The sequence below is a fragment of the Mercenaria mercenaria genome, chromosome 14 (genome assembly GCF_021730395.1).
Source record: "Mercenaria mercenaria strain notata chromosome 14, MADL_Memer_1, whole genome shotgun sequence".
Lineage (NCBI taxonomy): Eukaryota > Metazoa > Mollusca > Bivalvia > Venerida > Veneridae > Mercenaria > Mercenaria mercenaria.
Genome location: NC_069374.1, coordinates 44883065 through 44908008, shown reverse-complemented (window position 1 = coordinate 44908008; position 24944 = coordinate 44883065). Strand labels below are relative to the sequence as shown.

Genomic DNA, 24944 nt, shown 5'->3' with positions numbered 1-24944 from the left:
GATCGAACGGTTTAATTTTCTTTCAAACAAAATTAATTTCATATAAAGTTGGAAGTATTTTGATTAAAGACACATTAATAAAACTGTGAACAACAAAATTGACAGAGGTGACACGCTAATTGCTGGTAATTACTGGTTATTATTTGATCATAACAAAAAGACCTTTTCACACCTTTTGTTATTGTTTGAACTGAGAAGCTCATGTCATTTTGAAAGATACCATTCTGAAATATTGAATCAGCTGTTAGTTATTTCTTCAAAATAGTTAATTAAAAAAAGGTAAAACAACAATTATTCTAACATGCTTGCCTGTGTTTCCTAAAGAAAAATGTATCCAAGTCCTGTGATTTTGTCTCAGAATAGACCACCCTTAAAAGTGATAAATCAGTATTAGTAATAAAGTTCATATTACATTACTATAATGGTCTTGTATTCTGTTATTATTCTGTTCGAAAATATCATATGATATATCGAGTATCGATCATTTTGTATCGATACAAATATCGTATCGATCATTTTGACCGATACGCACCCCTACCAGGTATGTCCGCAGATGTTGAACAGTGGACTAGTGAATGTGATAGATGTTTGAGAAGAAAAAGTCCGACAAATAAAAGAGCACCACTCGTCAATGTAGTAACAACATACCCGCTTGAACTTGTGTGTATGGACTTTTTAACTTTAGAGCCATCAAAAGGAGGAATAGGAAACATTCTTGTAATTACAGATCACGTCACAAAATTTGCACTTTGCCATCTTAAGTGTATGCCTATAACTGTACTAAGCATGAGACAACTAAAGTGTCGCCGTTTGAACTGATGTTCGGTAGACGTCCGAAATTACCAGTAGATTTATTGTTTGAAACGCCAGTTACACAGTCGACAAGTCAAACAACACAATCTTACATAGAAGATCTAAAACAAAGAATGAAAACAACACAAGAGATTGTAAAGAGAGTAACAGAAAAGGCAAGAATAAAAATGAAAACGGGGTACGATAAAAAGGCAAAGGCTGTGAAAATTAATGTTAGTGACAAAGTATTAGTAAAGATATTAGCCTATGACGGTAAACACAAAATTGCAGACAAATTTGAAAAAGACTCTTATACGGTGATAAGTCAGCCAAATAAAGACATTCCAGTGTTTGAAGTAAGGTCTCCAGATGGTAGTGTGAAGAAATTACACAGAAATCACCTTTTTCCTTTAGGGTTCATTGACAGTGAAACAGGAAAGGAAAAAGATGCAATTGATATAGACAAGGAAAAACCTGTTCCAAAGCCCAGAAAGACATTGGAAAAGTTAGAAACAGAGAAAGGTGCAAATTCTAACAAAGAGGACAAAGTGATAGATATAAATAATAGTGACGTCACTGAGAAAGATAGAATTGATCAGATTGATGAAGATAGTGATGATAGTTCAGGATACGGATATGTAGAACTTACATATACTTCCGCGGACGCCCGAACTCCTGATGTTGAGGATTCTGATAAAGAACAGATTACATTAGTAAAGGAAATAGAAGATGAAGTTGTCTTAGATCACGATATTGAAGGCATAGATGATACTCCAGATGATAGAAGTCACACAGACAACCTATCTGAGTCAGAAGATGAAACAACTTCAAAAGATGTAATAGAGACACCAGTAGAGATAGAATGGAGACAAGAGGAGATAAACACAAACACAGGAACAAAAGAGATAGAAAATATCCAAGGAACAGGAGAGATTGAAGAGAGCAAAGGTGCTTAAGGTCAACATAAAACAAGGAAGAAACAAATAGGAAAGCCAGTACCAGAGATCAGGAAATCCATTAGACAGACTAAAAAACCTGAATGGCAGAGAGATTACCATCTATATCAACTTACCAACAGACCAGTCGATAGCAGACTCGAAGCTTTGGATAAGCTGATTAACTCTGGAATTTTAGATACATTAAATTCAGACATTACACATAGGATTTTAGAAGCTGTGATGAAGTAAAGATAACATGGAATATAAAGAATAAGACGAAAGACAGTTTTTAAAGTTTTAATATGTAAATATTACCTGAAAGAGAAGTCATTCATATACATGTACTTCAAGAAGGAAGTTAAATGTTATAACAAGTGAAATTTGATATCAACTACAGATGAATGCTGTGTTTAACTTGAAATGAAACACAATAGTATATGTATAAATTCTGAGTTATAGAAAGAAGCAAAAATCAGCTGTAGAATTTAGTATAAAAAGAAAAATATGAGGTATATTACTTCATATACAATAACTTGGTGAGCTAACAAGGAAGGAGCAATTTAATAAAACTTAGGTGAGCTTCATTAACTTCTTGATAGCTAAAATATCTGTGTTATTATAGTGTAATATTTTTATCATATTTTTAGGTTATTATATGCTTGTTTTTATTACAAATTGTGGGGACGCAATTTTCAGAGAGGGCGACAACAGTTGTTTATTGAGTAATTTTTTTCGTTGTATATAGAAATCAATTTCAGTTGCAGAAAATGGACCTGGAGTGGAAATATTTTTGTTTGTTTTGGTTTGTGACATACAAATTAAGATATTGATAAGTTATACTTAGTTTATACTTAGTATAATAATCTAGTTAGAATTAGATTATGAACTTTAGTTTATTTAAGTATTAATACTTAAAGTATTAATGATGAACGTTTTGCAGATGTTAGATAAATAACGGGACGTCATTTTCCGGACCGAGGGAGTGTGTAACCGGGTTGAATTTATTACATTTATATTTATTAACTCTCGGTTAATACTTAATCATGTTCCTTTCCGATTAATCCCTGCTTGTCGTCTCTCTACTTTTACTTTCGGTTTTGTAGTTATTTTTAGTTCCCGCGCTTTGGTCATGTGATTAGTCATGTGGTAGTTTTATACCTGTTGTACGTCATTCTTTTGCTATAACTGACAGAGGACAGACATGTTTTATAGAGAGTAGTGAAACTGAAAGGTTAGTGTCTTGAGTTTTCTAAACTCGGCTTGCAGTGTGAGGTGTAGCATTTTATCCTTTTTGTAAAGTAAATACAGGTAATTTGTAATGACTGGAATGCTTTGTTTATGGTCTCGTATTTATAATTTCGGCTTCGAAACATATTTCCATTGTTTTGAAAATGGCGGTCGATTATCTATTCTTCTGTCATTGCACATAACCCAGCATGTATTTAATATGTTACGTTTGTTCGCAGTAACCGGAGCACAGACAGAGAGACGTGGTGTGTGTCATGTATTGTTACAGAAAGGGTTTGATCCCATCAGATCAGTAAGTGTTTAAAATGTCCATTGATGTGTATATTTAAACTCATATTGATCAGCTGTTTTATCTACATGTATATTTTAAGGTTTCAGACCACTATACTGTGCATTTAATATGTTTTACTGTTTTATGAAATATATGTAATACTTGAATGAATAGATTTTAATGTAATTGACTAAGGACAGAATTATTGATAGGTTTGATGAATTACCGTATTTGTTCTAATTAATTACCATATTTGTTAAGGTATTTGGTAATTGTATTAGGATATGTTTGGTATGTTTATTTTCAGACCTGAAAGGTTTTGGTATCTGTCCGTAAGAGGGAATTGTATTTAGAAGAGTGCTGGTATTAACTGTTATCAACTGGTATTAAATACAATAAAGTATAACAGATCGAACAAGTCTTCTTGGATGTGTTTGGCCATAGTATATAGTCACAGATCCCAAGATTACACTTAATTCTGTGATTGTTTTTAAAAATCTGTTATAGGACAATCTGATCCATCATTTCTTAATCCCCCGCTGTGTCGGAGGGATTATAGGAATGATCTGCGTCCGTCTGTCCGTCTTTCCGTCCGTAACAAAATCGTGTCCGGTCCATATCTCCTAAACCCCTTGAAGGATTTTCATGAAACTTGGGTCAAATGATCACCTCATCAAGACAATGTGCAGAACCCATGAGTCAGCCTTGTCGGTTCAAGGTCAAGGTCACAACTCAAGGTCAAATGTTTAAGCCTGCCATTTTGTGTCCGCTCTATATCTCCTAAACCCCTTGAAGGAATTTTATAAAACTTGGGTCAAATAATCACCTCATCAAGACGATGTGCAGAACCCATGTGTCAGCCATGCCGGCTCAAGGTCAAGGTCACAACTTGGGGTCAAAATTTTGAGCCTTTCATTTTGTGTCCGCTCTATATCTCCTAAACCCCTTGAAGGATTTTCATCAAACTTGGAACAAACGATCACCTCATCAGAACGATGTGCAGAAATTATGAGTCAACCGTGCCAGCTCAAGGTCAAGGTCACAACTAAGGGTCGAAAGTTTGAACCTTCCATTTGGTGTCCACTCTGTATCTCCTTAACCCCTTGAAGGATTTTCATCAAACTTGGGTCAAATGATCACCTCATCAAGAACTCATGAGTCAGCCATGTCAACTCAAGGTCAAGGTCACAACTGAAGGTCAAAGGTTTCAGCTCTGTATCTTCTAAACCCCTTGAAGGATTTTCATGAAACTTTGGTCAAATGATCACCTCATCAAGACCTTGTGCAGAATTCATGAGTCAGCCATGTCAGTTCAAGGTCAAGGTCACAGCTAAAATCAAAGGTTTACCCTTTCACTATCCATAGCAGTGGCGGGGGATTTAGCTATCTTTCAGACTGCCTTGTTATCCCCCGACGAAAGTCGGAGGGATATAGTTTTGGCGTTGTCCGTCCGTCCGTCCGTCCTTCCGTCCGTCTTTCCGTCCGGAGCCATATCTAGAAAATGGTTGGGAATATTTATTTGAAACTTCATATAAATGTTCACCACTATGAGTTCTTGCGGCCCGTCAAGTTTCAGTCAGATTGCCCAAGTAACACCAGAGTTATGGCCCTTAGAAATTTGTAGCGTTAACTATATAGGGTACTATAAATGTGGCAATTTCTGCATCATAATTTTTTATATATTTGACCTAGAACTATGAAACTTAAAAATAATTTAGATCACCATAATGTAGTTGTGTACACACAATTTCATTCGGATTTATTTGTAAATTAAGAGTTATTGCCCTTTAATTGTATAAAAATCCACATATTTGTACATAACAAACTTACCATTTGGTAGAATTTCATTAAATTTCTTTCATTTTTTTCCATGAATTTATTGTAAACATGTGAAGTTGTGTACCCACACCTGTCACCCCCTTACCTTGATTACATCCCTCCCTATCCCCCGACCCCACCCCCACCCCAACGTCCCCGCCCCCCCCAAAAAAAATTCCTTATTTAAATTTTTTTAAACAAACTTCATATACATGTTCACCACTATGAGGTTATGGGGCCCATCAAGTTTCAGACAGATTGCTCAAGTAATGCCAGAGTTATGGCCCTTAGAAGTTTCCAGTGTTAACTATATAGGGTACTATAGATCTATAGATATGGCAATTTCTGCATCATAACTTTTGATATATTTGAATTTGAACTATGAAACTTTAACAAAATTTAGAGCACTATAATGTGGTTGTGAACACACAATTTTGAACGGGTTTCTTTTGTAACTTTAGAGTTATTGCCCTTTAATTTTCTAAAAATCCACATATTTGTACATAACAAATTTACCATTAGGCAGAATTTCATTAAATTTCTTTCATTCTTTTCTGTGAACATTTATTATAAACATGTGAAGTTGTGCACCCACACCTGGTCACCCACTTGCCTTGGTCACACACCCTCCCCCTCCCAACCCCGCCCACCCCCCTCCAAAAATGATAATTTTTTTCTTCATTTCTTAGATTTTTTTCAAACCTTCCATGATTATTTATCAACGCAAGTTGTACCATTCCCCCACCTCACTCCTCCACCCAGTCATGCCCACCATTGATCATGCATCCTCTGCCCCCCCCCCCCCCCCACCCCAACTTCACCCTTTTACCTTTTTTTTTAATTTTTAATTTTCCATCAATATTTATAATCAACATGTGAAATTTTGTTTCCTCTCCAGTTCCCCCGCACCCCCACCCCCTACAAAAATAAATATATTAAGTTGTGACTGCACAAACCTTGTCCTCAGCCATGTTCAAGATATCTTACCCGTGTTCTCTTAAGAACATCTGTTCTTTTAAGTTGTACATGTTAAACAGCAACACCTGGTGCCAAACCACTCAAAGACAATATTTCGTTCCAGTTAAACTTCAAGCTCACATTTCAATTAACTGCATTTAATTTTAAAAGCTAAGCTTACTACAGTAAGCATATCCCATTCAAAATAAATTCTTTAGTCAGGATCAAAGTATCATACATTTATTATGTACTCTTTTATTTTGTTTTCTGTTAAATAGATTTTGACTAATGAAATTGTTTGTTTCTTATTAACATCCTTAACTTTTTGCCGGATATATTTTCTTGCCATTCCTCACCACAAACCCTTTCGACGGGGGATACCAATTCATCGAATTTACTTGTTTTTTATTTAATTCTAAAAGCTTAATTATTAATCATTATCAAAAACTTGTAAGTGTTAGTTTGACGAAGAACCTATGTGTGGCTGCACAAAGTCGACTTAGCCAAGAGTCACTGGTCAGTCCGATGAGAATATGTATCCACAAAGTCATCAGTCGCTTTCACCAGCACATTACTTACCAGGGTTGACTTGTTGACTGTTTCAAGAATATGAAAGTCTGTGAAATTGATCTGTAGATCTTATCACACTGAGTTACAGTTAATTAAACATAAAAATCAGTAATTGTGTTCATTTTGGCTTTAACAAGAATGGATATTGAAATTTGTACTATTTCCCAATTTGACAAAAATGCCGCGAAAATTCCCAATCCCAGGGGTATGGGTCATGTTCCCAAAATGGTGAGAAAAAACCCTGTTTTTGCTTCTAAAGGATATACTTATATAGTATTTTGATACATTTTATCTTTACCTCTCTTATTACTTTAAGTTGACATTTTTGACATAGACTCAGGCTATAGATGCAATATATTGATCCACAATTGGAGTCATTAAACACTCCAGTGACAGTTCTAGTTTCCTCAGATGTGCCCTGTTTCACTATCCAGCATCGAAATAGTCGAGCGCGCTGTCTCCAGTGACAGCTCTTGTTTTAATGAACTGCTTGATTGATTCTCATCAAACATGCTCTGTAACATCATTTCTAGGCCCTCTCTCAGTTCTGTTCAAGAGGGAAAGGTTGGGCTGCAGGGGCTAAAAATGTAATTGAACAACTTCTCATTAACTGCTTGATGGATCATCATTGTACTTGGTTTGGCCATCACTTAAAATTGTTCATTGGTGGTGTTTAGGCCTTTTAGATTTGAAAATATAAAATAATAAAATCTGGAAAATAGATCCCTCGAAAGCACCGAGAACAAAGCAAACAGTGGAAATTGCAGACTCGGTTTGATTGAGTCTGTTCATGAGCAGTAATGGAAAGTGCAACACTGCCCACACCCCCTAGCACCGGCTTAAGCAGTATTCAAGTTTTTAAATGACCTTTTCTGATGAACAGCTGTTTTTATGCCCCCGAAGGGAGGCATATAGTTTTTGAACCGTCTGTCTGTCGGTCTGTCCGCAATTTTCGTGTCCGGTCCATATCTTTGTCATCGATGGATGGATTTTCAAATAACTTGGCATGAATGTGTACCACAGTAAGACGACGTGTCACGCGCAAGACCCAGGTCCGTAGCTCAAAGGTCAAGGTCACACTTAGACGTTAAAGGATAGTGCATTGAGGGGCGTGTCCGGTCCATATCTTTGTCATCGATGGATGGATTTTCAAATAACTTGGCATGAATGTGTACCACAGTAAGACGACATGTCGCGCGCAAGACCCACGTCCATAGCTCAAAGGTCAAGGTCACACTTAGACATTAAAGGATAGTGCATTGAGGGGCGTGTCCGGTCCATATCTTTGTCATCGATGGATGGATTTTCAAATAACTTGGCATGAATGTGCACCACAGTAAGACGACGTGTCGCGCGCAAGACCCACGTCCATAGCTCAAAGGTCAAGGTCACACTTAGACATTAAAGGATAGTGCATTGATGGGCGTGTCCGGTCCATATCATTGTTATCGATGGATGGATTTTCAAATAACCTGGCATGAATGTGTACCACAGTAAGAATACGTGTCGCGCGCAAGACCCAGGTCCGTAGCTCAAAGGTCAAGGTCACACTTAGACATTAAAGGATAGTGCATTGAGGGGCGTGTCCGGTCCATATCTTTGTCATCGATGGATGGATTTTCAAATAACTTGGCATGAATGTGTACCACAGTAAGACGACGTGTCGCGCGCAAGACCCACGTCCATAGCTCAAAGGTCAAGGTCACACTTAGACATTAAAGGATAGTGCATTGATGGGCGTGTCCGGTCCATATCTTTGTCATCGATGGATGGATGTTCAAATAACTTGGCATGAATGTGTACCACAGTATGACGACGTGTCGCGCGCAAGACCCAGGTCCATAGCTCAAAGGACAAGGTCAAACTTAGACATTAAATGATAGTGCATTGATGGGCGTGTCCGGTCCATATCTTTGTCACCGATGGATGGATTTTCAAATAACCTGGCATGAATATGTACCACAGTAAGACGACGTGTCGCGCGCAAGACCCAGGTCCGTAGCTCAAAGGTCAAGGTCACACTTAGACATTAAAGGATAGTGCATTGAGGGGCGTGTCCGGTCCATATCTTTGTCATCGATGGATGGATTTTCAAATAAATTTGCATGAATGTGTACCACAGTAAGACGACGTGTCGCGCGCAAGACCCAGGTCCGTAGCTCAAAGGTCAAGGTCACACTTAGACGTTAAAGGATAGTGCATTGATGGGCGTGTCCGGCCCATATCTTTGTCATCGATGGATGGATTTTCAAATAACTTTGCATGAATGTGTACCACAGTAAGACGACGTGTCGTGCGCAAGACCCAGGTTCGTAGCTCAAAGGTCAAGGTCACACTTAGACGTTAAAGGATAGGGCATTGATGGGCGTGTCCGGTCCATATCTTTGTCATCGGTGGATGGATTTTCAAATAACTTGGCATGAATGTGTACCACAGTAAGACGACGTGTCACACGCAAAACCCAGGTCCGTAGCTCAAAGGTCAAGGTCACACTTAGACGTTAAAGGTCATTTTTCATGATAGTGCATTGATGGGCATGTCCGGTCCATATCTTTGTCATTCATGCATGGATTTTAAAATAACTATGCATGAATGTGTGACACAGTAAGACGACGTGTCGCGCGCAAGATCCAGCTCCGTAGGTCAAAGGTCCTAAACTCTAACATCGGCCATAACTATTCATTCAAAGTGCCATCGGGGGCATGTGTCATCCTATGGAGACAGCTCTTGTTTTCATCAGAATTGGCTTGTAGTTTCATTGTAAGGTCCCTTTCCAAAGATAGTTCAAATCAAGGCACTTTGCCTTTTTTTGTTGGATTTAACGTCAGACCGACACATGATGGGTCATATGGTGACTTTCCAGCTTTAATGGTGGAGGAGGACCCCAGGTGCCCTTCCGCAATCCAGCGGCCATTAGAGCTTCTAAAGAATAAAATAACTATTAAGTGACTTCTTCTCATGAACAACTTGATAAATCTGCATCAAACTTGGTCATTGTAATGGTTCTGATTGGTCTCTTTTGGACACCAGTCATCAGAGCTAAAACCACGGGAAAAAGTCAACAACTTTGTGGAAGTTTGCTTTTTATGGTTACACAATTTTGGGGCATCATTGCAAGATATAGAAAAAAAACAAAAAACTTTCAATAACTTCTTTCAATGCACTACTTAAAGGATGGTTAGAAGCAATGTCAGGTGGTCAGAATCCTCTTTAGATGGGAGTTTAAGGCCCATTTGGGCCTCTTGTTCAAGAATGAATGATTAGATTCAGGTTTATTATGATTGGTTAAAGTAACCTTATATAGATAGGGGTTGATAAATATTTATCAGAAGTAGACAAAGATTTTCGTTCTGTGTGTGATGGACAATCTTACTTAACTGTATAGTAAAAAGTTCTCTCTGGATTCTTTTCTTGCGGAAGCTGAGTCCTATGAGAGTTGGCAACAGCTGCTTTCTTACATGGTATATGCAGAAACAATCTGTAGAAATGCAGTGTAACATAGCTAACGTGAGCACCAGTAGCTCTAGCACCGGGGCTCACAAACAGTTCCTTGTCATTTTCATTGCACATGTATGTTACTATATTTGGACTGGTGTAAATCCAGGATAACTTGATAATTTTGCTTATCCCATGTGACTAACTGTATTTTACTGTACAAAGTTGTTATATATATTTTGTATTAAATTTTGCAAAAAATCATTTTCATGTGCACATTTTTTATCAGGAGTTGATGTGTCGGGTTCGTCAGTTGGAGTCGCACGTGAAGCAACTGCAGAATATCGTCATCAGAAAAGATGTGTCAACTTCTCAACCAGTCGCCGGACGAAGGAAATCAAAACCTCTGCGGGAAATTGATTTCAATAAGTAAGATTTGTATTCAGATAATGCATGACGGTATTCTTTTAATTTTTTTCTCATGAAATGGAATCATGTCCAGAGCTCTGGATAAGCTTTGGTGGAATTGGGTATTTAGCCATTACTTTTTGTTTGCATTGGGTATTGGAAATCTGAATCAGGTAAAACTAATATTATTACCAAGGCTGAGTGTTGCTTTTCTTGTGGCTACATGTACATTGTACAGGATGAAACATGCATTTATCAATAACCAGGTTTGACTATTTTTCTACATGTCTGTAAGGAAGGTAAAAATGTGTATTTAATTTATAGTTCTTATATGTTTAATTTTAATCAATGATATTTTTCTGGGAAACTTTTGTTACATCATATTTTCGGCACATCTCGAACGATGTATTCTCTGCAATATGTGCCCTCCTGTAAGATGTCGGCCAGTATCGATGGCACTTTATTATCACAAACAGATAAACTGTCTTTGCTGAACAACAAAATACCCTTTTGTTTTGTTTGTTTATGCTGCAACAATGCTGTCTGTGAAGTGATCAGTTTATCGCGTGCTTCTTTTGTTTACAGAGTGTCAACACTGATCAGACTGGATGGTCCTCTGCTTTTTCTGATAAATGGATAACAGTCACAGTGGACAGAACATGAAAATTCATTTCCAGTCAATTACTTGAGAACCATTTGGCATAGAACCTTCAGACTTCAAAGGGTGTCAGGGCTTATGAAGTAGATGACCCCTATTGTTTTGGGGCCACTCCATCAAAGGTCCAGATCACAGGGGTCTGAACATTGAAATTAATTTCCAATCAATAACTTGAGAACAACTTGACCCAGAATGTTGAAACTTCATAGGATGAGTGGACATGCAGAGTAGATGACCCCTATTGATTTTGGTGGTCACGCTCATTAAGGTCAAGGTCACAGTGGACAGAACATTGAAATCCATTTCCGGTCAATAACTTGAGAAGCATTTGACTTAGAACATTCAAACTTCGAAGGGTGGCAGGGCTTAAAAGGAAAGCTTAAAAGGAATTGTGGAGCAGATGACCCATAATTGGAGTCACTCCATCAAAGGTCAAGGACACAGGGCGCTAAACATAGTAAAATCAGTAACTTTAGAACGGCTTGACCCAGAATGATGAAACTTATTATGACGATTGGACATGCAGAGTAGGTGACCCATACTGATTTTGGGGTCACCATATCAAAGTTCGAAGCCAAAGGGGCTTGAACATGATAAACTATTTACAATTCATAACTTAAGAACTGCTAGGCACCAATGTTGAAACTTAGTGGGCTGATTGGACATGCCAAGTAGGTGATCCCTATTGCAGCCAACCATCAGTGTCTCTGTGACTTTCTCTCCTGTCCCCTATTGACTTCTTGCCTGTATGACTACACAGACTATAAAGTAAAATTTAAAATGCTGTGAGTATTTGATGAAGTGTTTATTAAAAATTGTGTCATCCTGCAGGACAAGTTTCACATACCCTGTTGCAGTTTGTACTTTCCTTGCTATTTGCTACAAAAAATGCCTATTGTACTTTATTAGGTATTAAGTTTGGTGAAAACACACTAAAGCAGTACATACCTGAAACGTGTAGGGCAAATTTGACTATTGAGGGTCTACTAATGCGATCGTATTGTGGTACTCGCTGTAATGGAATGAAACATTATTTAGAGTTTTAGACAAGAAATCAGCTTTTGGTTTTGATAGCTCAAGCATCTGATGGTTGTTAAGTGGATACCAGGATAAATTGACCAATGACAAGCTTCTAATTTCAGGCTGGTCTCCAGACTTTCTTAACCGTGGAACTAGGACCATTGCATCATTATATAGCAAACATGTAATGAATGAAAACAAATATGCATATATTTCAGGTACAACACACGTCATGTTGCATTGAAGGTGATGTATCTAGGGTATGGTTACCAAGGTTACGCAAGTCAAGAAGATTCTGACAAAACAGTTGAACATGCCTTTTTTGAAGCCTTGAAAAAGACTAGACTGATTGAGTCCAGGTAAAAAATCTGTGCCTTTTATTACGTTTTTGCATCTTTGTGGATAGAATGAAAGACATGCTTTTTATACACCTGTCTCTGAAAGAGCGGGACATATTTAGCTCACCTGTCACGAAGTGACAAGGTGTGCTTTTGTGATCGCGCGCCGTCCGTCGTCCATGCGTCCGTCCGTAAACTTTTCCTTGTGACATCTCTAGAGGTCACAGTTTTCATGGGATCTTTATGAAAGTTGGTAAGAATGTTCACCTTGGTAAATTCTAGGTCAAGTTTGAAACTGGGTCACGTGCCATCAAAAACTAGGTCAGTAGGTCTAAAAATAGAAAAACCTTGTGACCTCTCTAGAGGCCATATTTTTCACAAGATCTTCATGAAAATCGGTCAGAATATTCACCTTGATGATATCTAGGTCAAATTCGAAACTGGGTCAAGTGCAGTCAAAAACTAGGTCAGTAGGTCTAAAAATACAAAAACATTATGACCTCTCTAGAGGCCATATATTTCAAAAGATCTTCATGAAAATTGGTCAGAACGTTCACCTTGATGATATGTAGGTTAAGTTCGAAACTGGGTTACGTGCCATCAAAAACTAGGTCAGTAGGTCAAATAATAGAAAAACCTTGTGACCTCTCTAAAGGCCATATTTTTCATGGGATCTGTATGAAAGTTGGTCTGAATGTTCATCTTGATGATATCTAGGTCAAGTTTGAAAGTGGGTTACGTGCCATCAAAAACTAGATCAGCAGGTCAAATAATATAAAAACCTTGTGACCTCTCTAGAGGCCGTATTTTTCAATGAATCTTCATGAAAGTTGGTCTGAATGTTCATCTTGATGATATCTAGGTTATGTTTGAAACAGGATCATGTGCGGTCAAAAACTAGGTCAGTAGGTCTAAAAATAGAAAAACCTTGTGACCTCTCTAGAGGCCATACTTGTGAATGGATCTCCATAAAAATTGGTCAGAATGTTCATCTTGATGATATATAGGTCAACTTCGAAAGTAGGTCATGTGCCATCAAAAAGTAGGTCAGTAGGTCAAATAATGTAAAAACGTTGTGACCTCTCTAGAGGCCATATTTTTCATGGGATCTGTATGAAAGTTGGTTTGAATGTTTATCTTGATGATATCTAGGTCAAATTTGAAACTGGGTCAACTGCGATCAAAAACTAGGTCAGTAGGTCTTGAAATAGAAAACCTTGTGACCTCTCTAGAGGCCATACCCTTGAATGGATCTTCATGAAAATTGGTCAGAATGTTTACCTTGATGATATCTAGGTCAGGTTTGAAACTGGGTCACGTGCCTTAAAAAACTAGGTCAATAGGTCAAATAATAGAAAAACCTTGTGCCCTCTCTAGAGACCATATTTTTCAATGGATCTTCATGAAAATTGGTCAGAATTTTTATCTTGATAATATCTAGGTCAAGTTCAAAACTGGGTCACATGAGCTCAAAAACTAGGTCACTATGTCAAATAATAGAAAAAACGACGTCATACCCAAAACTGGATCATGTGGGAAGAGGTGAGCGATTCAGGACCATCATGGTCCTCTTGTATGTGAACACCCATGGTGGCGGGCGGCCGTTATCCAAAAATATGTCCGCTCTTTAAATCAAAGAGTTTTCATCGGATCAAACTTGGTGACAATGTTTATGGGCATAATATCTTGGCCAGGCACTCTTGAGTTATGACCCTTTAATTACTCTAAAATCTGCAAATTTATCCTTGTCCACCCTTTTAGTCAAACAGTTTTCATCCGATCTTCACCAAACTTGTTGACAATATTTATGGGCATAATAGCCCTGTTGCCGGTAATATGGCGCACTTAAGAATTAACTTAACTCTGTTACACAAAATATGCAAACAGTAATTTTTATACATCTCTTACAACAAAGAACATCTTTTATTTCATATGTCTGCACATTTGCAAAGAAAAATGCCTCCAGTCTTTTTTGTAAAAACGTCTGGGAACACACCACCCTCCGGCCTGCATCTATGTTTACTTTGCCGGTAATATGGCGCATATGACACCACTGTGTGAAGTAATCATCTGATTTTGCTATTGACGCGTGTACGGGTATTTTAAGTTTCCACATGCAATAGTGGGACCCCGTTATGCAGTGATGATTCAATTGAATTAACATGTATACATATCGAGTATTGTGTATAATATGTAAAAATTACATCTAACTTCTGGAATAGAAAACAGTGAAAATTATAATTATTTTCCCACAATATGTCTAGGCCTATTGCTTTTATACGCGGTTCAAAAACAACCAGTGAGAGTATTGATAGAAGTTTGACATGTATGACGTGGAAACATTTCGTCATTTGTTGTGTACATGCATAAATATGGCCGATATCGGAGAAAGGTACTGGATTTCTGCAGTTTAAATGACCGATAGTGCAACAAATACTTACGAAGGAATATTGTTTTATAGTTAATATCTTTTCTAAAATTGTTATACACGTTGTGCAAGGTTAGTTGATTTTTTTCATGACTTCTCGCCTGCGCTGTTAGACTTGTTTACATAGCTGAGCGTGTTTTTGTTCAACAGGTGCGTTGAAAACGACAACGTCGCGTGTATTTTACATGTATTTTTAACGGCGACGTCATTTGCGCCATTTTACCGGCCAAGTTTGGTAACCAGCAAAATCTCCCCAGGCACTCTTGAGTTATGGCCCTGGAATTACTCAAAATCTGCAAATGTAGCCTTGCCCGCCCTATTAAGTCAAACAGTTTTCATCCGATCTTCATCATACTTGTTGACAGTATTTATTACCACAGGCAGTCTTGGATTATGGCTCTTGAATTACTTGAAATATTGTAAATTTAGCCTTGTCTGCTCTCTAAGTCAAACAATTTTCATCTGATCTTTCACAAACTTGTAGATAATGTTTGTTGGCATAATATCTCGGCCAAGTTCGATAACCAGCGAAATCAACCTAAGCACTCTTGGATTATGGCCCTTGAATCACTCGAAATATACTGCGAATTTAACCTTGTCCGCACCCTGAGTCGAACAATTTTCATCCACTTGTCACCAAACTTACTGACAATGTTTATTGGCAAAATATCTTGGCCAAATTCGATAACCAGCCACTCCTGAATTATGGCCCCTGAATAAGGCCAAATTCGATGACAGGCATATTATGACAGTCTGCCACTCTTGTTAGGTTATAGACATGTTTAATTTTTAAGTCTATAATTTCGGAAAAAAAACCTACTCTTATATCAGTTGTGGAACTGGGAAGTTGTAACCACAAAAGGGTCTGGACTCAAACACTCTAGGATCAGTTGCCAACACCTTAAGAGCTGGACCACTGCACCACTAATTAGAGAAACCCTTCCGTAACTGTTACCCATTTTTACTGCTTGTACTTTCCATGACAACTCTATTTTATTCGTACCCGCCCGCTTAGCTCAGTAAGTAGAGCGTTAGTTTATGGATCGCGGGGTCATGAGTTCTATCCCGGGGCGGGGCGTATGTTCTCCTTGACTATTTGATAAATGACATTGTGTCTGAAATCATTAGTCCCCCACCTCTGATTCATATTGGGAAGTTGGCAGTTACTTGCAGAGAACAGGTTTGTACTGGTACAGAATCCAGGAAAACTGGTTATGATAACTGCCCGCCGTTACATGACTGAAAAAATACTGTTGATAAACGGCGTTAAACCCAAAACAAACAAACAAACAAACTATTTTATTCGTACTTGACAAATATTTATCATTTGTACAGTTCAACTTCTAAACCATTCATATAATTTACACAGCTGCATTCATGATTGGATAATTCCCACTCTAAGAGCTGGACCACTGCACCACTAATTAGAGAAACGCTTCGGTAACTGTTACCCATTTTTACTGCTTGTACTTTCCATGACAACTCTATTTTATTCGTACCCGCCCGCTTAGCTCAGTAAGTAGAGCGTTAGTTTATGGATCGCGGGGTCATGAGTTCTATCCCGGGGCGGGGCGTATGTTCTCCTTGACTATTTGATAAATGACATTGTGTCTGAAATCATTAGTCCCCCACCTCTGATTCATATTGGGAAGTTCGCAGTTACTTGCAGAGAACAGGTTTGTACTGGTACAGAATCCAGGAAAACTGGTTATGATAACTGCCCGCCGTTACATGACTGAAAAAATACTGTTGATAAACGGCGTTAAACCCAAAACAAACAAACAAACAAACTATTTTATTCATACTTGACAAATATTTATCATTTGTACAGTTCAACTTCTAAACCATTCATATAATTTACACAGCCGCATTCATGATTGGATAATTCCCACTCTAAGACTCAGAGATTTTTATTGATTTCAAACCTTATTGAATCATTAAAGAAAATCGCAAAGTACTGTTAAAACTTCTGAGTATGTTTATGGTATGGTGGATGTATTTTTTTTGAAGGATTTGGTTTCATAACTCTAAGCCTGCTGAATTTCTGAAATGGACTGGTCCATCATTCAGTTTTGGCAAAACCATTTAATATTCGAAAGGATGTTTACAGAAATTTACCGACTAAATAGCAAACAGTACAGATCATGATCAGACTGCAATGATAGGCATGTTGCAAAGGCAGAATCACCTGCCGCCAGTGAGCAGGCTAACGCTTAATTCTGGTATCGTATAAGCCGTGCTGTAACTTTTGTTGCACATGAGTTATAAGTTACCCTTATATTTGAAAAACAGCATGTAGACATGCAATGACTTTTTTAACAAAAAAAGTGTGTTTTCGGCAAATATCATGCAGAGGAGAATCTTTGGTAATGTGTTATTGGTCTAGGTTAGTATTTTTGTTTGTAATAACCTGTGTTGTTATTTCTGTTTTAAGGGAGACGTCATGTTACCACCGGTGTGGACGCACAGATAAAGGTGTCAGTGCCTTCAGTCAGGTATGGTTTTATAAATAATTCTTTTTGGAAATATTGCCTAGATTTTAACTACTCAGAATAGTATGTAAATTCATGTTATTTCTTCTTTGTACATGAAATTTCATGGTTTTAGCGCAAAAAAGGCTATTTTGTGCATATATAAATTAATGGTATGTAAATTCATTGAATTTCATGGGTATGACATTTTCTGGGTATATAAATTAATGTATTTTGATGTTTGAACATATAATAAAAGAAATGGAAATTTTACCAGTTCATTTGGACTGAATTTTGTTGATTTGCTCAACAACAAAACCCACAAAATTTAGTGCCCCCATTAAAAATTATGTTTTCATAGTAAAACGTAAATGTGCTATATGAACCATATATTTGAGTCATGGTCAGTCCAGAAAGCAGTTCCTTCCGGAAGGATTGGGGAGAAGTGGGGTTTGTTAGAAACATGTGCTACAATGAGTAATGCTGCAAATATTTAGGAGAAAATCAATAAATGACACCACTTTCAGTTTCAAACTATCTTCTTTAAATTTTGTTGACCACTCGGTCTGACAGCTTTTGCAGGACAAACTGTAAAACATCCATCAAATGCATGTTAATTCATTAAACTTAATCCATTTTATAGTGAAAATTGAAAAGTATCAAACTATGATTCTGGTGCAAAACTAAATGACATTTATTTATGGTGTAAGCATATAAGAATCTTTCACAGACTGAAGTTGCAGATTTAAATATCTGGCTTGAGGGTAACTTTTTAGACGGAAAGGAGGCCCTGCAGAGTTCTGCAAAATAGCTACCCGAGAGCCAGATAATTCCATACACACCTTCAACTAATGATATATTTCTTTCTTCCATGTCATATTCTTTAATTAATAGAAGAAATAAAATAAAACAAAATGCTTTTCTTTTGAGCACTATTTTATTACAGTAGCTTATGAATTTTCACATTTAGTCATAATTAGTAACACAAAAGTCAAGCGCCAGCAAAAATATATTAATCAGTATACGATATGTACATGTTCTAATCAGCTATTGAAAGACACACCTAAATAGGGAAGAAGATAGTTACTATAAGTATTTTGTAATTGCAGGTGATTTCACTGGATCTTTGGACCAATCTACTCTCTGGTGTAGGGTGAAGGTCAGAGAAGGTGGAACAGCTGCTGAAAGACCAGGTACATCAGTTGTTAACATAGTCAAATTGTAACAAATGCTTCCTTTGTATGCTGAATAATGGGTTAATCTTGTTGGCATGAAATTTGGAGTGCTTTTGATGCCCCCAAAGGGAGGCATATAGTTTTTGAACCGTCTGTCTCTCTGTCGGTCTGTCCGCAATTTTCGTGTCTGGTTCATATCTTTGTCATGCATGGATGGATTTTCAAATAACTTGGCATGAATGTGTACCACAGTAGGACGATGTGTCGCGCGCAAGACCCAGATCTGTAGCTCAAAGGTCAAGGTCACACTTGGACGTTAAAGGTCATATTTCATGATAGTGCATTGATGGGCGTGTCTGGTCCATATCTTTGTCATTCATGCATGGATTTTAAAATTATTGGGCATGAATGTGTACCACAGTAAGGCGAAATGTCACGGGCAAGACCCTGGTCTGGAGCTTAAAGGTCAAGGTCACACTTAGACGTTAAAGGTTATATTTCTTGATAGTGCATTGGCGTGTCCGGTCCATATCTTTGTCATTCATGCATGAATTTAAAATAACTACGCATCAATGTGTGGCACAGTAAGACGAAGTGTCGCGCGCAAGACCCAGGTCCGTAGGTCAAAGGTCCTAAACTCTAACATTGGTCATATCTATTCATTCAAAGTGCCATAGGGGGCATGTGTCATCCTATGGAGACAGCTTTTGTTTTTATGACAATTTGACATATTTTGGCAGTGCCACAACTTATACTTCTTCAACTTGTCTGATGAATATTCATTTATATGATAGTTACCTCATAATCTCTATCATTGTGTTGAGCCCTTGACTTCTTTTGATCAGTCTGATTTTCCTGAATATTGGAAGATTCTTTTACAAGGGGTATCAAAAAAAATAATAGTATTAACTTCCTTTTCTGTAGCACAAAAACCCACTATAAATATGATTAATGTAAAGTTATAAATAAATTTTCATATCAACGAAAGATCATGCTTTCATTTTCTGAAATGTATGAAAACATAACAAAGGGTGCATTTAAAAGAAAATACATTTGTAAATGCAAATTACTTCGTAACAAACAAGTCACCATGGCTTAACAAACAAATAAACATAACAATTTTCTGTGTTAGGGGACAAGACCACTGAGATTCAATACTGTCACATTCTCAACAAAAATCTACCTCCAGAAATCCGAGCACTAGCTTGGGCACCTGTCGATCCAGAATTAAGCTCCAGGTAAGTCACAGTCCAATCACATTGTTGTTGTAAATTTGAGGTGACTATTTCATTGCTATAAATAGAGCTGTCATTGTTTATCGAGGTACTGATGTATGGCTGACATGTATAATGCATTGATATGTCAGTCAAAAACCTTGAAGTATTGATACTCAAAAACATTGTTGACACTGGGGAAAAAGAAATGTTTTATCTTAAAATTATAGCTGTAAGTCAATATATCCCTTAAAATTTTTATGGAGAGAAAACTATTTCACATGTTTGTAGTCTTGGTGTTTCATTCGGTACTTCTGTTATTGGAAACATGTACGAATGTGAGCCATAGATCACATGGTATGAGTGTGCTTAAGAGCCAGATCACTCGTTCACTTATTTATGTTTGAATATGACTGTCCGTACGAGGTTAAACAAATGGGACTGTTTCGTCTGGCATCAATACCCCTAACTAGAATAACTTGATACTAATGCAGATGTAACCTGTGGCCATTCCACATCTTCAGACATCACCTGACCACACTTTGACCTTGACCTCGTTTTGGACTTGGGATTCTTTCAACATTTGCATGGGCCATCTCTTTGTAAACCAAATGGGACCGTTCCGTCTAGCATCAATACCCCTTACTAGAATGACTTGATACTAATGCAGATGTAACCTGTGATCATTCCCCATCTTCAAACATCACCTGACCTCAGTTTGACCTTGACCTCATTTTGGACTTAGGTTGCTTTGTATGGGCCATCTCTTGGTTAACCAAATGGGACTGTTTCCTCTAGCATCAATACCCCTTACTAGAACGACTTGATACTAATGCAGATGTAACCTGTGGCCATCAAACATCACTTGACCGCTTTTTGGACTTAGGTTGCTTTGTATCGACAAGGATGCCACCGGGGGCATCAAGCGTTTATTGAACGCAGCTTCTTGTTGACCTTATATTTTAGCCAAAAATATTCATGAAATTATTGAATAGAGTGCTCTTTTCTGTAGATTTTTTGTAACACATTTTATTTTGTGATGAGAAAGGTCACCATACTTGTGTTGTTACAAACTTGTGCTTCATATCTTGTTTAATTTCAGTAGCTAATACAGGTTTATGTTTACAACTGTTCCAAATTTCCAAGTAGGTGTGTTCCAAGATATTATTGGAGAATGAAAACCCCTTTGAATACTGGGTATTTGTCAGTGGATTTCATAGTTTAATAAATCCACAGAATTTAATCCAAACTAAAAAACCTTGATTTCCCCTTTCTTTTCAGTTTATGTTTTGAAATCCATAAAACTATATTTTATCGAGAAAGCCATTTATATCGAAACCATAAAATGTCTTTCCCAAGAAATTAAAAAGATTTCTAATATTTTCCAGTCTATAGTATTTTGTATAAAAAATCTACATCAAATCTGGTAAACGTCTCCAACTTTCAAACAGTTTATCCAATGATTTGTTATTTGAAGTGTTAATTCTTTTCCTTTCCTGATTCAGTTGTAAGAAGAGGACATACAAGTATTTCCTCCCAAGGGACAGTTTGAATATTGAGGTTTGTATTAATTTTGTAACTAAGAAAATTAGAAAATGGTGAAATTGGTATTTAAGTGCGACTTAACGAAATAAACACCTCTTAGAAGACTGAAATGTTTTTTAACAGATGCTGAGGCTCTATAGAGCATTTTTATACGGGAAAGAAAGCATCTGCTCCTTTGGGAGAGTATTGGCTCTTTTTCAGTGTCATAAACAGAGGTTTTACTGTTGTTTTCCATCCTGCAAAAAATGCTAAACTTTTCCATTACTTTTATGTATCTGCCCTTTGTAGATAATGGACCAAGCAGCAAAGAAATTGATAGGGGAACACGACTTTAGGAACTTGTGCAAACAGGACATAGCAGGTGGTGTGACAAACTTCGTACGTAAAATTTTGAGTGCCGAGATCAAGGTTCTGGATGAGACAGATCAAGGTGGCTACACGATGTGTGAACTGTCGATAGTTGGCACAGTTTTTTTTTTGTATCATCAGATATGATGTATAGTTTCTGTACTCTTCCTAGTTGGAAAAGAACAAGAATCACCCGAGGTATGTTAAATTTGTATGTTTGATCAGTACAGCCATATTCAGTGAAACCTGTACAATTGCCATGATCATTCTTAGAAATGCTAAAATTGCATTATATGTAGTTTTTATCATAGGTTGAAACAGATTGCCTGAGATTTGTTTAGAGAAACTTTCAAATTATTGTTTGATCTAAAGAAAATTTGTTTGAAAGCAGTTTTCAGAATTCATGAAAAAAGCATTTACAGTCTACCCCTTACCATATTCGGTCAAGAATTCTTGCGGGTACTACTTCCTGAATTCCATTATTTTTCTTTCGTTTGGAGAGTAGATTATTTTGTTCATTGTAACAAGCACACTTTCTCTTTCAGAAACTCCTAGCAGAAAGTATGTACCCTTAAAGTACTTTGGCAACATTATTATAGAAATAAATTATCACATTTGATTCTAAACAGCAACTGACTATTCAAAACATCAGATATACTTTTTGTCAAGGGAAACTACTCTGCACAAGGGTAACTACTCTGTAGGACACCCAGTCTTGAACATTTCAATAACTTACCAAACCTGCTAAAAACTTGCCTTACATTTCATGCAGGCAGGCAACCTTTTTGAAGCCCAATGAAGCCCACTGTACATGTTCAAGGTAAATTGGAAAATAAAACAAATGCTCCTTTAGGTCAGTTGTTGATCCTTTGCACAGATTTGAAATCATTTTGCTGGATTCAGAACAAAAAAAAAGCCAAACCAGATGGCTGTGATAAAAGGACTCCGGTTTAGTAAGGAAAATTTAGAAAAAAAAGGATGTGAATTCCACAATACTCCAAGTAATGATGTTGCAGACATAGAATAAAAGAACATTGGAATAATTGTGTCACAATTTTATACTATTAAAGTAAAAATTACTACAGACAAAGCAAAAATTCTGCCTTGTTTAGGTTGGCTCAGTAGGTAAACACAAAACAGCCACTGGCAGTTTGTGAATTCAGTACTCTGACATGGGGAATAATCTGCATGGCAGTTAAGCAGGAGACAATATATTTCATTTAATTAGTCCTCCACTTCTGATACATGCAGAGAAGTTGTCATTTACTTCTACATAATCCATGTACACAGATTAAGTTTACTGATTGCCATTTCTGTTGGAAAGTTTTATTATGAATTTACACAAAACAAACAAACAGATTTTAAGACCAACATCATGTGAGTTATTTGTAACCTGACAATGAACAGCTTAACTTTGTAACTTGGAATCCTTAGTATAGTCCAAGGGAAATAACTTAAAAAGTACACATAGACAAATACTATTGAGTTATCTATAAAAGTGTAAAACAACCTTAAATTCAGCTCTTTTACACCACAATTTGAAGAAGTGTGAATTGTATTATACTTATATTTTCAGGTAATAGATGAATTGCTCAATGCTGAAAAGAACCCTAAAAAACCTCAGTTCAATATGTCAGAAATATGATTAGCAGACTATATCCTGAATTGCTGTATATGTATATTAATATATGGCATGATTTCCAGCAAACCAGTCTACAAGGCTTGCAAATTGTAAAGATTTTTAGAAATGCTAGCCCATAATTAACTTTAACTGGGCTTAGCGCTAAATTTTATGGCTGGATGAGTACGTCACCATGATTTTTTCATAGATTTTATTAACTTATTCAGTGGTAGCCATTGTGTGTCGTGTTGCGACTGTAAAAAGTCTCTGTCATACTTGGACTCAGTGTTGTTATATTTTCTGGTCTTTTGGGATCATTGAGAACATTTAGTTTTATCTATGATAAAATTCTGCTGAAGCTTGTGCAAGAGGTGGGGATGGGGGAGGCATAAGGGGTGTTGCAGATTTCATTACGTCTCTTGAACAGACTCGGTTAAACGGAGTCTGCTATTGTGTAGCTTGGTTGTGTTATGTGCTTCCAAATGATCTTTTTTTCACAGATTTTATTATTGTTATGGTAACAACTGATGTATTGTGTCCAGCAGTTTTGTCACAAATTTTCAGATTGAGTTTATTTTCGTATTTTAGATATTCCATTATGTCTGTATGATGCCAACTTTGGTGATGAATTTGAGTATTTACATGAAGCATGTAAGTTTGGTGTTAAATTAAACTGTGTCCAGTGTTTACTTACATTAATTGAACAAGTACTTTCATCTAGGATATAAGAAAAGAGGGGATTTATGAACTTGTGCTGTATGTTATCCTAATTATCAGTAGAAAATGAACTTTCTTTAAACCTTTACCCAGCTGGTACATGTAGCAAGTGATTCTGCCTTTGCAAACAGAGCAGACCAAGATTAGCCTGCTACTGTCAGTAAATTTTCTGTAAACATCCCTTTGAATAATAAGTAGCACTGCCGAAATTGAATGATGGACCAGTCCATTTTAAAAATTTAGCAGGATAAAGGTTAATCATAAACAGTCAGGATTTTTTATCGTATTGCACCTTGTTATGTACTGAAATGATTTTGCCCCAACAGATAAAGGGAGAAAACTGCTAATTACTGTCATTGTACCAGTACTCAGTATTTTCCTTTTATTGATTTTGTCATGTTATTATTGGTCATTGAGCAACAGATGAATTGCAAAGTTGCATAAATATTCAGTTGAATTTTCAAAATACACGATAGAATTTTTTTAAAGCATATCAAAACTGGTGTAGAACCAAATTATACCCAAGTCTCACCCAGATGCATGCGTATTTATTGTCATAAATGGCCCAAAGAATTTAAAGGGTTCACTTGTAGTCATGGACAGTCTGAAAATATTCAAATTTATTGATCTTCATCAAGAACGCTTAAAAAAATGCATTTATATCCACTATGATATCAGAACATGGAAGAAAGAAAAATCAGGAAGATTTTAAGCAAACATGTTATTACCAGCTACTACCATAGTAGTAGTGGTTTCTGTTGTCCTCGGTTCTGTAGTATTTTGAATGAGAATTTATTGAGATTTACAGAGTATTTTTTGCAGGAAGAATGTTGATGGAGTTTGCACACTCTTGCAGTCATATCAATAAGAATTTTAACTATACTAGTATTTTATAGATTAGGTTGATGAAACAGTAAGTGCTTTCTGGTACTCATTTATGAGATACAGCTTAGTAGAACCTTGGTTACACTA

The 24944-nt window shown here is 36.9% G+C and overlaps 1 protein-coding gene and 1 pseudogene across 3 annotated transcripts in view; one reads left to right on the top strand and one right to left on the bottom strand.

Moving 5' to 3' along the window:
• LOC123527475 (uncharacterized) overlaps window positions 1–24944 on the bottom strand; it is a 577437-nt gene that overhangs the window by 460216 nt on the left and 92277 nt on the right. The window lies entirely within an intron of this gene.
• LOC123526844 (tRNA pseudouridine(38/39) synthase-like) overlaps window positions 1–24944 on the top strand; it is a 41586-nt pseudogene that overhangs the window by 11209 nt on the left and 5433 nt on the right.